The sequence below is a fragment of the Tamandua tetradactyla genome, chromosome 26, assembly GCF_023851605.1.
Source record: "Tamandua tetradactyla isolate mTamTet1 chromosome 26, mTamTet1.pri, whole genome shotgun sequence".
Classification (NCBI taxonomy): Eukaryota; Metazoa; Chordata; class Mammalia; order Pilosa; family Myrmecophagidae; genus Tamandua; species Tamandua tetradactyla.
In genome coordinates, this window is record NC_135352.1 from 15842789 (window position 1) to 15856300 (window position 13512).

At 39.1% G+C, this 13512-nt stretch overlaps 1 long non-coding RNA gene and 1 other non-coding gene across 4 annotated transcripts in view; one reads left to right on the forward strand and one right to left on the reverse strand.

Annotated features, from left to right (window-relative positions):
* Nucleotides 1-13512, forward strand: part of LOC143669710 (uncharacterized) — a 43297-nt gene that overhangs the window by 10732 nt on the left and 19053 nt on the right. For all 3 annotated transcript variants that reach the window (XR_013169003.1, XR_013169005.1, XR_013169004.1), the window contains one exon: nt 9369-9442. This is a non-coding gene — a long non-coding RNA (uncharacterized LOC143669710). The remainder of the gene's footprint in view (nt 1-9368; nt 9443-13512) is intronic.
* LOC143670076 (U6 spliceosomal RNA) lies at nt 10477-10584 on the reverse strand. The gene has a single exon (XR_013169257.1). It is a non-coding gene; the product is annotated as a U6 spliceosomal RNA (small nuclear RNA).

Consider the following 13512-nt stretch of genomic DNA (forward strand, 5'->3'; position numbering starts at 1 on the left):
CCAGAATCTGGTAGTGTGGCTGTCATCCCATTGAACTAGTCTGTGGAATGAGTTCTTCTATGGTCCTGGTGCTTTTTAGCTTCCCTTCTTTCTCCTATGCTCCACATCTGGCTTCTCATCCTGTCTGATAACTATATCGGTAACATCCACTCACAGCAGCCCACTCAGCGGAAGGACGTGGGGTGAACTGATGAAGTGCCAGGAGCTGGTCCAGGCGGGAGGCCTGTCTCCCATATGTGCCCCTGTTCAGGGCTCCTTCTTGCAGTCAACATTTCTGTTGTCTCAGTCAGTCATGGCCCAAACCAAGTGTGAGTGCATCCTGGGGTGAGTCTGTTTGCAGTCTGGGTAAGGATTGGGGCTGGAGGATCTGACCCATATGGCTCTTAAACCACAAATCACAGATCATTAGTATCTCCCTCCTTTTCTAGATATCTGCCTCTTCTGGGGACATGCTATGGATCGAATCACATCCCCCACAACATGCTCAAGTCCTAGCCCCTGGTCCTGTGTTGTGAACTCATTTGTTAACAGGATATTTGAACATGTTATCAGTAAAGGGTGGACCTTAATATGACTAGAGTCCTTATAAGCAGGGGAAAGTTGGACCCAATACTAGAAGTGGAGGAAACAAAAGGAGACAGATGGTCATTTGATGGAGGCAAAGATTGAGTTATGAAGCCATTGCCAGAATGCTATAGACTTTGGAGAAAGCGTGGTCCTACTAACATCTTGATTTTGGACTTCTAACCTCCCAGAGCGTGAGACAATAAATTTCTGTCATTAACTCCAGATGGGTCCCTGGATCAGATAAGTCCTGAAATGCAAAGTGGTCAGCCCTTCCAGAACATCAACTAGTTCTATCCCATCCCATATTATCGACATCCCCTTCCAACATGAAAATGTTAGAATGGGCATAGCCCAAATACCCCTAAAAAGTAGGAGAAAGATCAAGGGTGATGGTGGAGTTACACAGAGAAGATAAAGTTTAACAAATGATTTTGAGTCCTGAGTCATTATACTGATATTTCATTTAGTCTCCAGTACGTTAGAGCAACTAAAAATAAAAACCTAAAATTGTAGAATTGTAACCCATTCCAAACTCTGAAAAGTGTTGTGCAATTAATTGTTGCGATGTACTTTGAAATGTATTGTCTTTGTGTATATATGTTATTTAAAGCAAAGGAGGGTATAACGAGAAGATAGGATTAAACAAATGAGTATGACTGCTGAATCCTTTTATTGATATTTCTGTTGGTCTCCAGTGTCATGGAGCAGCTAGAAGAAAAAACGAAAAATCATGAAACTGTAACCCACACCAAACTTTAAAATCTGTTCTATAACTGCTTTTAAAAATGTACTTGGAAATTTATTGCTTTTAGGTATACATGTTATATTTAACAATTTAAAAAAAAGTTAAAATAATTTTTCTATCATTAAGCCAACCAGTCTGGGACTCATTATAGTAACCCTAGCAAACCAAAATAGAATAGTACAATACATGTTTGAAAAATGGATTGTATTTTAGGCTGCAAAAAGTCTCAACTCCAAGAGAAGAAATAAATAATAGAGATTACACAAATCCCATTTTTTATCCATGATATAATAAGCCAAAATTTCATTGAAACTCCAAAACTAATAATTTTGAAACTCGAATCAACAACCAATAAGACAAACTGCTTATTTTTAAATAACTCTTGGGTCAAGGAGAAAACACATACTGTAATTACACATGATTATAATATTAGTTACAATAGGAATGTCACATATTAAAGTCTTTGGATTTGGGGTAAGTATACTTATAGCCTTTAATGCTTTCATTATTAAAAAAATATTGAACATAACTGAACTTTGAATTCTACTCAAGAATCTAGAAAAGAAACAAACAAGTAAACTATAAACAGACTGGGAGTAGGCATTAGTAAAAAATAGTGGCAGATGTTAATTAGGAATTAAAAACCAACAGCCACCATGTGGGAAACCCGAGTTCCCATTCCTGGCTCATGCACTCCCTGCCCCACCCCCCACCTCCCCCACCTCCCACCAAACAAATCAACAAATGGTGGTGCAATAATGGGATAGTCACATGGAAAAAGAATGAAATGTGACCCCTATCATACAACATACAAAGAAACAAAACAAAAACAAAACCCAACAGCCAAACAGGCCATGAAACAATAAATTGGTCAGTGGAAACAAGATCAATTTCTTAAATGCTTCATCAAGAAAGATAAAATAAGAAAAAAAAATGTTTTGGATTGCTAAAGCAGCTGAAATGCAATATAACAGAAATGGGTTGGCTTTTACAATGGTGTCTTATTAACTTACAATTTATCTTTCTTAGACCGTGACAATGTCCAATTCAAGGCATCAAGAGGATGATACCTGGACTCTGAAGACAAACTGCTGGGATCTGGGGCTCCTCTGTCACATGACAAGGCATGTGGCAACATCTTCTGGTCCTTCTCTCCTGGATTTAATTGTTTTCAGCCTCTGGATTCAGTGGCTTCCTCTCTCAGCTTCTGTGGGTGTGTCCTTATCTCTGAGTCCTGTAACTTCTTTTAAAGGACTTCAGTAAGAGGATTATGACCCACCTAGGGCAGGCCTCAACTGAAATAACCTAGTCAAAAGGTTCCACCTACAACAGGTCTGCACCCTCAGGAATGGATTAAAAGATAATGCTCCTTTCTGGGGTGCATACAGCCTCGAAACTACCACCACAAGGCACAAATATCCAAAAATTACAAAGGATAAGAAAGACACTACCAGATATGAAAAGGGTAAAAAAGGTTATTAAGAAAATATTATATGTAATGTAGGCAAATATATTTGGAAATCCAAAGGAAATGGATGATTTTTCTAGGTGAACATAAATAGCCACAACTTGCTCAAAAAGAGGTAGAATCTATCTTCTTCCAGCCCAAGCCAACTAATCAAATTATTTCATTTCCCAAGGATGGGTTCTGCAATGGATACAGGCACCCAAACAGGCAAATCAGAGCTCACACAGGACATGGTGGAACTCTCTGAAAGGTGATGTCACCCATCCCCGTGATTGGTGTTGGTGAGGATGATCATTACTAGAATTTCCAGGGGGTGTCTTTGCTACCACATGGGGAAATCTGCCCAGGATGGACCCAATACCAATACCCAGGAAAGCCAAGTGGAGAGGGAGGGGGAGAAAGGAGGGAGAAAGACTTGTCATATGGATTGATTTCCAAGATCTCATCATGTCCATGTTTTCCATTGGATGTTCTCAATTATAAATTCTTTTAAAAGTTAAAGTATTTTAGTTGCATTTCTGACTCTTGGGACCCAAAGAAGTCCTGTCTAATACAAAAAAAGGAAAGAAGATCCCCCTTTAGTTGTCTCTTTCCAAACCCCTATAACTAAAAACATATTTGTCCCAGTTTCCTTTGTAATTAAACAGATGGCTTTACATGGAAGACTCTGGGTGCTAGTAGTTCTTTTCCCTGCTCTTTCTGAGGTTTTCATTACTCATAGCTCCTTAGCTCTGGAGATAAATATGAACTGCTGGTCTGTTTTTCTGGGAAGTTCAGTTCCATGGCATCTGTTTTTCATTGGGACCCAAATGTCCAGTCGGCATGACTAAGACCAAGAGAGGAAAGCCAAAACATGTGCCCTTGATATGGTGATTCCTTGGGTCAGGTCAAGAGAGCCTGCAACCCCACAGGAAGAGTCCCTGACTGTAGATACTGCAAGCCTCCTCTTTCCTCTCCTCCTTTCCTTGTTCTTTTTCCCTCTCTCTCTTCTTTTCCATTTTCCCTCTTCTCTCTTCTCATCCACTTTTTTCTCTTATCTCCCAAACCTTCTTCCCTCTCCCTCATCCTTCTTTCCTCTGCCTTAAGACTTATCTCTTACTTCTAGATGCCCAAAACCAACATGGGGACTCATTTTATCTCTCTGGGTTAAATTAATTAGGCTGTAAAATTAAGGGGTTGAACACAAGGATTCTGAATTTCATTCCAATTCTAGATTTTATGGGTAGATGCAGCAAAAGAAAAATTCACTCAATCTAGTAATGCTTTGGCCATTTGTGAAAAGGGAAACAGTCATTTCTTTAAAATCTTTTAAATCACAACCTAAATTTCCTAGAATAGTTTTGAGTTTAAATAATTCTTTACTTTTATCCTATAAATATATCAATATTTGTCAATTTGTATGTCTCAATTTGGATTCAAAAAATATTATTTCTACGGGTACGCTAATACACTACTGTTGAAAACGTAAATTGGTACAGCCTTTCTGAAAAAAAATCACAACAGACAAAAGCTTTAAAAACGGTTTTAATCTTTGGCCTGATAATCCCACTTCTAGGACTCTATCCTAAGACAATAATTAGAAAAAAAACCAAAAAACAAAAAAAAACCCAACATACCTGAATATTGTGTTACCAATATGGTTTCATTACCCCTGCCGCTAGCACTTGGTAACTGGTAATCTATTTTCTGTCTCTAAGAATTTGCCTATTCTAAGTATTTTATATGAATCAAGTCATACAATATTTGTTTCTTTTGTGTCTGACATTTCATTCAACATGAGGTCTTCAAGGTTCATCCATGTTGTAGCATGTATCACAACTTTATACCTATTTATCACTCAATAATATGCCACTGTATGTATGTACCACATTTTGCTTATCCAATTATTTGTTGATGAACACTTGAGTTGCTTCCACCTTTTGGCTATTGTGAATAATGCTGCTCTGAACAATGGCATACAAATATCTATTTGAGTCCCTGCCTTCAATTCTTTGGGGTATTTACCTAGAAGTGGTATTGCCAAGTCAGTGGTAATACTGCTCGACTTTTGAGGAAGGACCAAACTGTTTTCCATAGCAACTGCACCATTTTACATTGCCACCAGCAACATGTAAGCGTTCCTATTTCTTTTTATCCTTGCCAACACTTGTTATTTTCAGATTTTTAAATAGTAGCCTAGTGGAGGTGAAATGGTATTTCAATGTGGCTATGATTTTCATTTCCCTGGTGCCTAATCATGGTAAACATCTTTTCTGTGCTTATTGTCCATTAGTGTATTTTCTCTGGCGAAATGTCTTTTCAAGACTTTTTTGCCAGTTTTTAAAATTGAGTTGCTTTAATTGTTGATGAGTTGCCAGAGTTTATTATATTTTCTGGATACTAAATCCTTATCAGGTTTATGATTTATAATCTTCAGATTGCTTTTTCACTTTCTTGATAATGTTCTATGATGCACAAATGTTTTTAATTGTGATGAAGTGCAATTCACTTCTTTTTGTTCTGTTGCTAATGCTTTTGGTGTCAGACCTAAGATTCCATTGCCTAATCTAAGGTCCTGAAGATTTTCTATCTTTTTCTCTAAGAGTTTTATAGTTTTAGCTCTTATAATTAGATAACTGATCCATTTTGAATTCATTTGGGTATATGGTGTGAAGTAAGGGTCCAATTTCATTCATTTGCATGTGTGTATGCCATTTTCCTAGCACCATTTGTTGAAGAGACTATTCTTTCCTCATTCAGTGGTCTTGGCACCCTTGTTGAAAGTCAATTGACTATAGATATGATTATATTTTTAAAGAAGTAATGTATTTCTGATTATAAACATAGTTTATGTCTATTCTGGATAATGGTGAAAACACGGGAAAGTTTAGCGTGGAATGATATGATGACCTATCATTTCACTACCCATGGAGAATTATTTGCTTTTCCCTGGTGCCTAATCATAGTAAGCATCTTTTCTTCGTATTTAACATTATTTTTATAAAATACAGATTCATATGCAAGTTTATTTATTATTTTATATACTGCTTTTTATACCACTTATTTCAAACCAATAATTTTTTATTACATATTTGTAGTAGTCATTATAAATGACTATGTAATAGTCTATCTTATAGAATCTAACTTCTTGGTTAAATGCCTGATCTCTCTTCCTTTTTCTGGGAAGCACCATTCATGGGTTGGAGAAGAAGGTGCCTTCAGGAGCCACTTCTACAGAAGGTACCTTCTGTAAGGTCCAGTCTTTTGTCATAAATGAGTAGGTCAGAGGTGGGACACCTAACACAAGGTGAGTTAAATAGGAATTCAATTTGGGACTAAGAGATTTTTGGTTTGGGTTTTGGACTTGTCTCTTTAACAAAGATGTGACAAAGGAACTCAGGTTTGGTTCTCTCCTCCAATGAAATGAGTAACAGGAAAACTTATCTTTGAGAGAGAAAAAAGCAGTCAACATGCTGAGCAAGAAAAAGACATGAAGCAGTCAGAGTGAGCATACCCTGGTTTCTTATGGTTTTCTTTGGCTTCCTTCTTCCTTGCTTCACTCATTTATTCAACCATCATGTATTAAGAGCTTCATAATTGTGTAACATTGTATGAGTCTCTGTAGGTTAGATTAAAAGAGCAGATGCATTTCCTGATTGTAGGAAATTCACAGTGTAGTTGAGAGGAAGTAAAACCACATTAAGTACTAGAGCATAAGTAAATATATGATAATGTGCTCTCTTTTACATGTGAGGCTGTTGCTACTGATGCACCCTTGAAAAGGTGGGAACTTCAAGGCAGGCCAATCAAAATCGCAGGTCTGTACTAACCTCTACCTGCCTGCTTCAACTTTACAAACTAAGTAAGGAAACTTGGAATTTGTGGCAGAATAAAAAAATACTTGTTTAAGTGGCTAATTAAACAAGGATCTAGCTGAATCTGAAAACCATTCCTGCTAGACATTCCAGACAAAGTTTGGCTTTAAATATCACATTCAGCAGTGCCTCGAGCAGCTTGGGTTTTGGCCATTGGTGTGTAAGGTCTAAATAGTTTTGGCCACTGGTGTGTAAGGTCTAAAATTAATATAAGCGCTCTTTTGACATCTGGAGAAAATCTCGAGGGCCCTGAATGGCCTGACCACAAGTTCCCCCGTTTACTCTGCTCTTACAGATAAGGTCCTCTAACTAAACAGCTTTTCTTATGGAAAGAAGGCACAGGGCTGCTTATCCTTGAGTAGTGGGCTTCAGATCTCTGCCAGCCCTTGAAATTATTAAAACAAGCTAATCACATCCTTCTGTAAGAACCCGGGGGTCACCTTATCCTTTTGTTGCTACAAAGCCTACCTCTGACAGCTCCTGCCTACTCATTCTGTGCCTGCGTGCAACCCTTGTGTGGTCCAGCATAAAGTGTGGTGTCCTCCTCCTGAAGCTGTGAGTATATGCGACTGATAACCGTTGTCAGTCTCATTTCTCTTGTGTCAGGTGTCAGATGCTTGGCCATCCCCATATTCCAAGGGTGGGAATCCCTTCCTCACAAATGGAGTCAGAGGAAGTGAATAAGGAAGCCATCATCATAGAGTAGGGAAGAATGCAAAATGATGACTCAAGAGCTGCATTTCCTCCACTGGGAATGGCCATGAAAATCTCAGCAGCTGGCCCAAGAGGAAGGATGGAAGAAAATGTCTGGAGTTTAAGAGTTAGAGGTTACCAGAGAAGAGTTCTTCCAACACTGTACATGGTGGAGCATCAGTGTTGGGGATTGAATCTTGTCTCCAACAAAAGGTATGTTCAAGTCCCAACCCCTAGTGTGAACCCATTTGTAAATAAGACTTTTAAAGAAGTTATTAGTTAAAGCATGTGCAAACTAAATACGAGTGGACCTCAAACCACTATGGCTGATCTCCTTATAAAGCCAAAGAAATTGGTCACAGAAAGAGAAGCCACAGGAGCAGCTAGAAGCTGGAAGTCAATGGAACTCAGAAGAGAAAGGAAAAGAAGCCATTACGTGCATTCCCACGTGACAGAAAAGCCCAAGTCCAAAGGGTTGCCAGCAGCCATCCCCAGAACACTGCAGTTTTCTGGGAGAAAGCCTTGGTGATGCCTTGAATTTGGACTTCTGCTAGACTGCAATCCATAAGCCAATAAATTCCCGTTGTTCAAACTAACGCATTGTATGGTATTTGTTGTAGTATCCAGGAAACCAAAACAATCCGAACCCCCAGAAAAGTTTAAGAGATTACAGACAGAAGAAAGCATTGCTTTGCTTACCAGATTTAGCTGAGGAAGCTACAAGCCTCATAGAGAAGTTCCGCGTATAACATGTACGATGGGTTAGTAATGGTCAGCAGTGAGGTAAGTAGGTAGATGGGCTTAGATAGCAGCTGCTGAACATGATATGACAAAGAAAAGAGTACCCTGTCTGCCAGAATGTGGGTGGGCATGGAAGCATTCAGTGGGGTCCAGTTGACTAGAATGTATGGAACACGAGACCAGAAACTGTGGTGGGACTATGGATATCAGCAGCACATGCCAGGAAGCGGTGATGCCCATATACCAGGTTCCTCTAGCCACACAACAGTGGGAGCCAAGGTGCCAAGACAGCAGGGAAACCTCCTAGAAATTCAGATCACTCTTGAGGAAGAGAGGAGGAGAAGAAGGAGGAAGACAATCTTTAATTTTGAACTGTCCGAGTTTAAGTCTTGAAATGACCCAGCTCAAAACCACAAGTGACTGAAATACTAAGTGGAAATGGGGGTTTATAAGCTAAATTAGGTTCAGTTTAGACAGTTTTGTGTTTAAATGTCCGATTTGTGAGTTTTAAATCTATTTCTTAAATAGTTCTTAACATTTCTTAATCCTATCTCCCCTTTCTTATTTGAGGACCATCCCTTATCTCCTTTTTCCCTTGTAGCTTCAGTTTCTGCCCACTCGCTGTTCTGGATTAGTCTAATTCCTGCAATTCTTTACACTGCTCATGAAAAAAAAATGTTTTTCTTGACTTCCCACCATCTTTCAACTATCACTGTATTTCTTACCTTTTCTACCTAAATTTCCTATAAACTGGCCCACTATTTTTATTGATTCCATCCCTGTTCATTCCTAAAGCCACTATCATCTTCTCTCAGTCTATTAGAATTGAGTTTCTAAAGTTCGCAGGAAACTAATTTTTTCTTTTCAGCTGCCCCTCCCTCAGCTCTCTCCAGCATTTCACAATATTAACCAAGCTCTGACTCTCCATCTTTAAACTCCGCCTTCATAATTTCTCTTAGGTTAAAATTTTCCTGATTCTAAGTCTTGCAGGCCTGGTTTATTTTCTCTAGATATTGAGACTCCCCTTGTGGGTTTATTTATTCAGGTTGGATGTTAGATTGAATTTGTCTGTTTATTTTTAAAGGTAAAGCAACAAATTGCTGCTGCAAAGCCTGATTGTTGGTCCAGGAACACTGCCACTAGAATAAAGAACTGGTGTCTAGAGCTCTTTCTGTGGAGAGTGGGAAAGTACTAAATCACCCCAGCCATTTGTGCTATCTGGCAAAGACCATCTGAATTATGTTGCATATATTTGCATAAATTAATCTCACTTTCCTTCCTCCTGCTTCTTTCTCAAAAGGAAGACCTCCCAGGCTTTGGGAAGCTGGAAGCCATTACCATCTGACACTGGGGACTGTTGGCCCATAAACTAAGGTACGGTCTTCAGTGGGTGAAACTAGCCTGTATGCATCCACAGATCTCTCCTATGGGAGAGAGAAGAGAGAGGAGAACAATGTTTATTGATACAGAGAAGGCTAAACTCTTGTTTGCTCCACAGAGGGGACATATTTCAGGATCCTTGCTCATTTTTGCAGGGATGACACATATTTGGGGTTCCTGAAAGCTCAATCAACTCAAGATCTCTCTGTTTTCTGATTTGGAAGGGACATTAGACAATGTTATTTGTTTGCTTTTGTTTCTAACTACATTTTATAGCTCCATAGAAATAAATACATTTGCTCCCCGAAATGACTTCAGATGTTTCCTAGAAATAGCCCTGGTGAAGCTTGAGGTCACTGGGGCTCCCATACAGAGGAAAATACACAGAGCTAACTGACCAACCCCCCCAGAGAATGTTTCCTTGGTGGATGTAAATGCTTGCTCATATTCATCCCAGCGTATTCTATTTTTATTTTTTATTTTTATTTATTTTTCATCCAAGCATATTTTGAAATGAGGCATTCTCTCTAAGCCCTTATGTGGTTTATGCAAATTCCTTTCACTCAAAAGAAGTGTTGTCTTTCAAGTACTGACACAGATGAGTAAAAATTATGGATAAAAAATAAACAGATAATTGGGGGACAAAGTTTAAAATAAATTGAGTAGATTGAAACGCTAGTGGTTAGTGAGAGGGAGGGGTAAGGAATATGGTATATATGAGTTTTTTTCCTATTCTCATTTTAAAAGTCCAATAAATCCATGAGGCTCTCATCATTTTTTTTTCTGTTTTTCACATTGGAAGTTCTACGGTTCTATCTTCAGGTTCACTGATTCTTTCTTTTTTACATGGGCAGGCACTGGGAATCGAACCCGGGTCCTTGGACATGGCAGGCAAGCACTCTTACCTGCTGAACCACCGTGGCCCGCCCGACTGATTCTTTCTTACTTCTTCTCCGCTCTGCTGTTTAGCCCACCATAGAGGTTTTTGTGTCTGCTTATGGTAATAGTTTTTTTCTTATTCTCATTTTAAAAATATGGAATGCTTCATGAATTTGCGTGTCATCCTTGTGCAGGGGCCATGCTAATTTCCTCTGTATCGTTCCGATTTTAGTATATGTGGCTGCCGAAGCGAGCACTCTTTTTTAATTTCTTTTGCTGGAGTGATGCAAATGTTCAAAAAAAATGATCATGGTGATGAATACACGACTATGTGATGATATTGTGAGCCATTGTTTGTGCAGCATGTATGGAATGTTTGTATGTCAAGAAGGTTTGTGTGTTGTTTTTACAATCACAATATTTAAAAAAATATAAAGTACTGACAGAAGGATGTAAACTGTACAAGATTCAATAGGATCTCGGGTCCACTATCTTCTTTACCAATAAGAAATAGTTGGTGATGATATCAGTTAGTTGTCAGCATGTAACCAGCCACCCCCAAGCTCGGGAAGTAATAAAAAGTATTCATTATTAATCATGGGTCTGTGGGTCAATTGGGCAGTTCTGCTGATATGGTCTGGGCTCACCAGTGCCTCTATGGTCAGCTGCCAGGGTGTACGGGGGCTGGATTGGATAGGATGGCTTCAGTGACATACATGTCTGGCTGCTGGCTCGATGTCAGCTGGGTCAGTAAGGATAATGAGTGAGCTAGTTAGCTCAGCTTTGTTTTCTGTCATATAAAGTGATGGTTTCATATAGGAAATGCATCCTTCCTCTCTCATTGCTTCAAGATTATTTTATTTTGTTACTGTTTAGGAGTTTGACTATATTGTGTCCTGGTGTAACCTTTTATGATTTTTATTCTGTTTTGGGTTTAGCCATATTCTTGAACCTTAACATTTTTTTTAGCCAAGTTTGGGCAATTTCCAGCTATTATTTCTTTGCATATATTTTTTGTTCCATCCTCTTTCTTTGTCTGGAACTTTGGTGACACAAATGTAGTCCAATAAGTCCATGAGGTTCTCATCATTTTTTTTTTCTGTTTTTCAGATTGGAAGTTCTACAGTTCTATCTTCAGGTTCACTGATTCTTTCTTATTTCTTCTCCACTCTGCTGTTTAGCCCACCATAGAGGTTTTTGTGTTTACTTATGGTAATAGTATTATTAGGTTCTAAAGTTTCCATTTTGGTCCATCCTTGTATCTATTTTTTTGCTCACACTTTATATTTTTCATTTGTTTCAAGTCTGTTTCATAATTGTTCATTGAAACATGTTTATGATGACTGCTTTAAGATTCTTGTAAGTTAATTCCAAAATATGTTTCATCTCAGTGTTGGCATCTGTTGACTTTCTTTTCCTATTCTAGTTAAGACATTTTTTATTCTTGGTATGATGATTTTCAGCTGTATCTTTGACATTTTGGTTGTGTTATAAGACTTTGGATCTGATTTAAATCTTCCCCTTTAGCAGGTCTCCTCTAACACTACACTGGTAGGGGAAGAGAGTCACAGCCTCTTCTTTCTAGGTAGTGGTAGAAGTCCATGTTCCCCATTTGAATCCCCTATGTATCATGGAAAGTGGGCCTTCATTACTGCCAAACAGGAGTAGGAGAACTCAGCCTCGCCTAAAGGTCTCAGCTCATTCTGATACAATCCTCACTGAGAAAGGAAAAGGGTGCCTCCTTACTGCTGTTCAGGTAGTCTCCACTGACATTATTGTGGGTAGTGGACCTCATTATAGACTTGCAGGTATGTAATCCAAGTTCAGCTGCCAACTCAACCTCCACTGTCTTCCAGCAGTGGAGCTGTGGCTCCAGGGAAAGATGAAAATCTAAGCTTCCTACTAGATACTTGCTGATGGGATTTTCTTCGGTGGTGTTTGTGGTGGTCCAGAAGCTTTACTGACCTAGAAAAGATCATGTTCTTAATAAGAAAATCCATTTCTGTGGGTGTAAATCTCTTGTGGATGGACCTTTGGAATAGGCTATTTTAGTTGAGGCATATGCTCCAGGTGGATCTTAATACCCTTGCTGAAGTCCATATGGTCTATGAACCAGAAGCTTCGGCATTATATTAGAAGCACATTAGAAATGCAGAATTTTGGATGCACCTCAGGCCAACTGACTCAGGATTTGAATTGCAATAATAATTCAAGTGATACTTCACAAAGTTACCCATCAGGTACAATGCGAAGAGTTCAAATAAGGGATCACTGATGATTCACTATTCAGAGACAATGGGTTTCTGGATATTTAGAAAAGATTGCCTGCAAGACACGCTATGGTTTTAACGATAGTGATACTGATTAAGCAGCCTGTAAAAAGATACTGTCTTCAGCATCTGCTGCTGGATGATGACGTCCACAAGGGCAGGCAGTTAGGAAAGGAAAATCATGAGCTATAAGCAGGCTGCTATTCACAAGCATGATATAAAACTCATGCTGAAGTTTCATAGACTGAAAACTGGGTCTGCGCTGGTTGATTCTGGTCTTCGTGAACAGGGTATGCTGCAACCCTTTGTCAAGGAACCTATGCCTGTTTGAAAATACTATGTATTCTAGAAAGCATCTTTTCTTGGGGTGGGGGGAAATGCATGGTCTGTGAATTGAAGCCGGGTCTTCCCCATGGAAGGTAAACATTCTACCACTGAACCACCCAGGCACTCAGAAAAGCCATGTTTTCATCCAGATTCCATTTTTTGGAGGAAACTGTTTCTTTTAATCCTGATTCAAGAATGCAGGTTGGAAATCTTTTGATGGGATTATCTCCATGATTATATCCACCCAATTGTGGATATTAGCATTTGATTAGATGGAGATGTGACTCCACCTGTTCGAGGTGGATCTTGATTAGATTACTGGAATCCTTTGAAAGAGGAAACATTTCTGAAGAGAAACTTCAGAAAACAACAGAAACAAGAAAAACAGCAGAGCTGACACAGATGCGGACATGTGGAGGACAAAGACAAGGATGTTTGGAGATGCTCAGAGCCCAGCAGATGTCACCATGAGATGTTAAGCAAGCCAGAACTTGGAGAGACAGATGCCAGCTGCATGACTCCCCAGCTGACAAAGGTGTTCCTGAGCCATGGACCCTCCTTGAATAAAGGCAACCTTTTGTTTGTGCC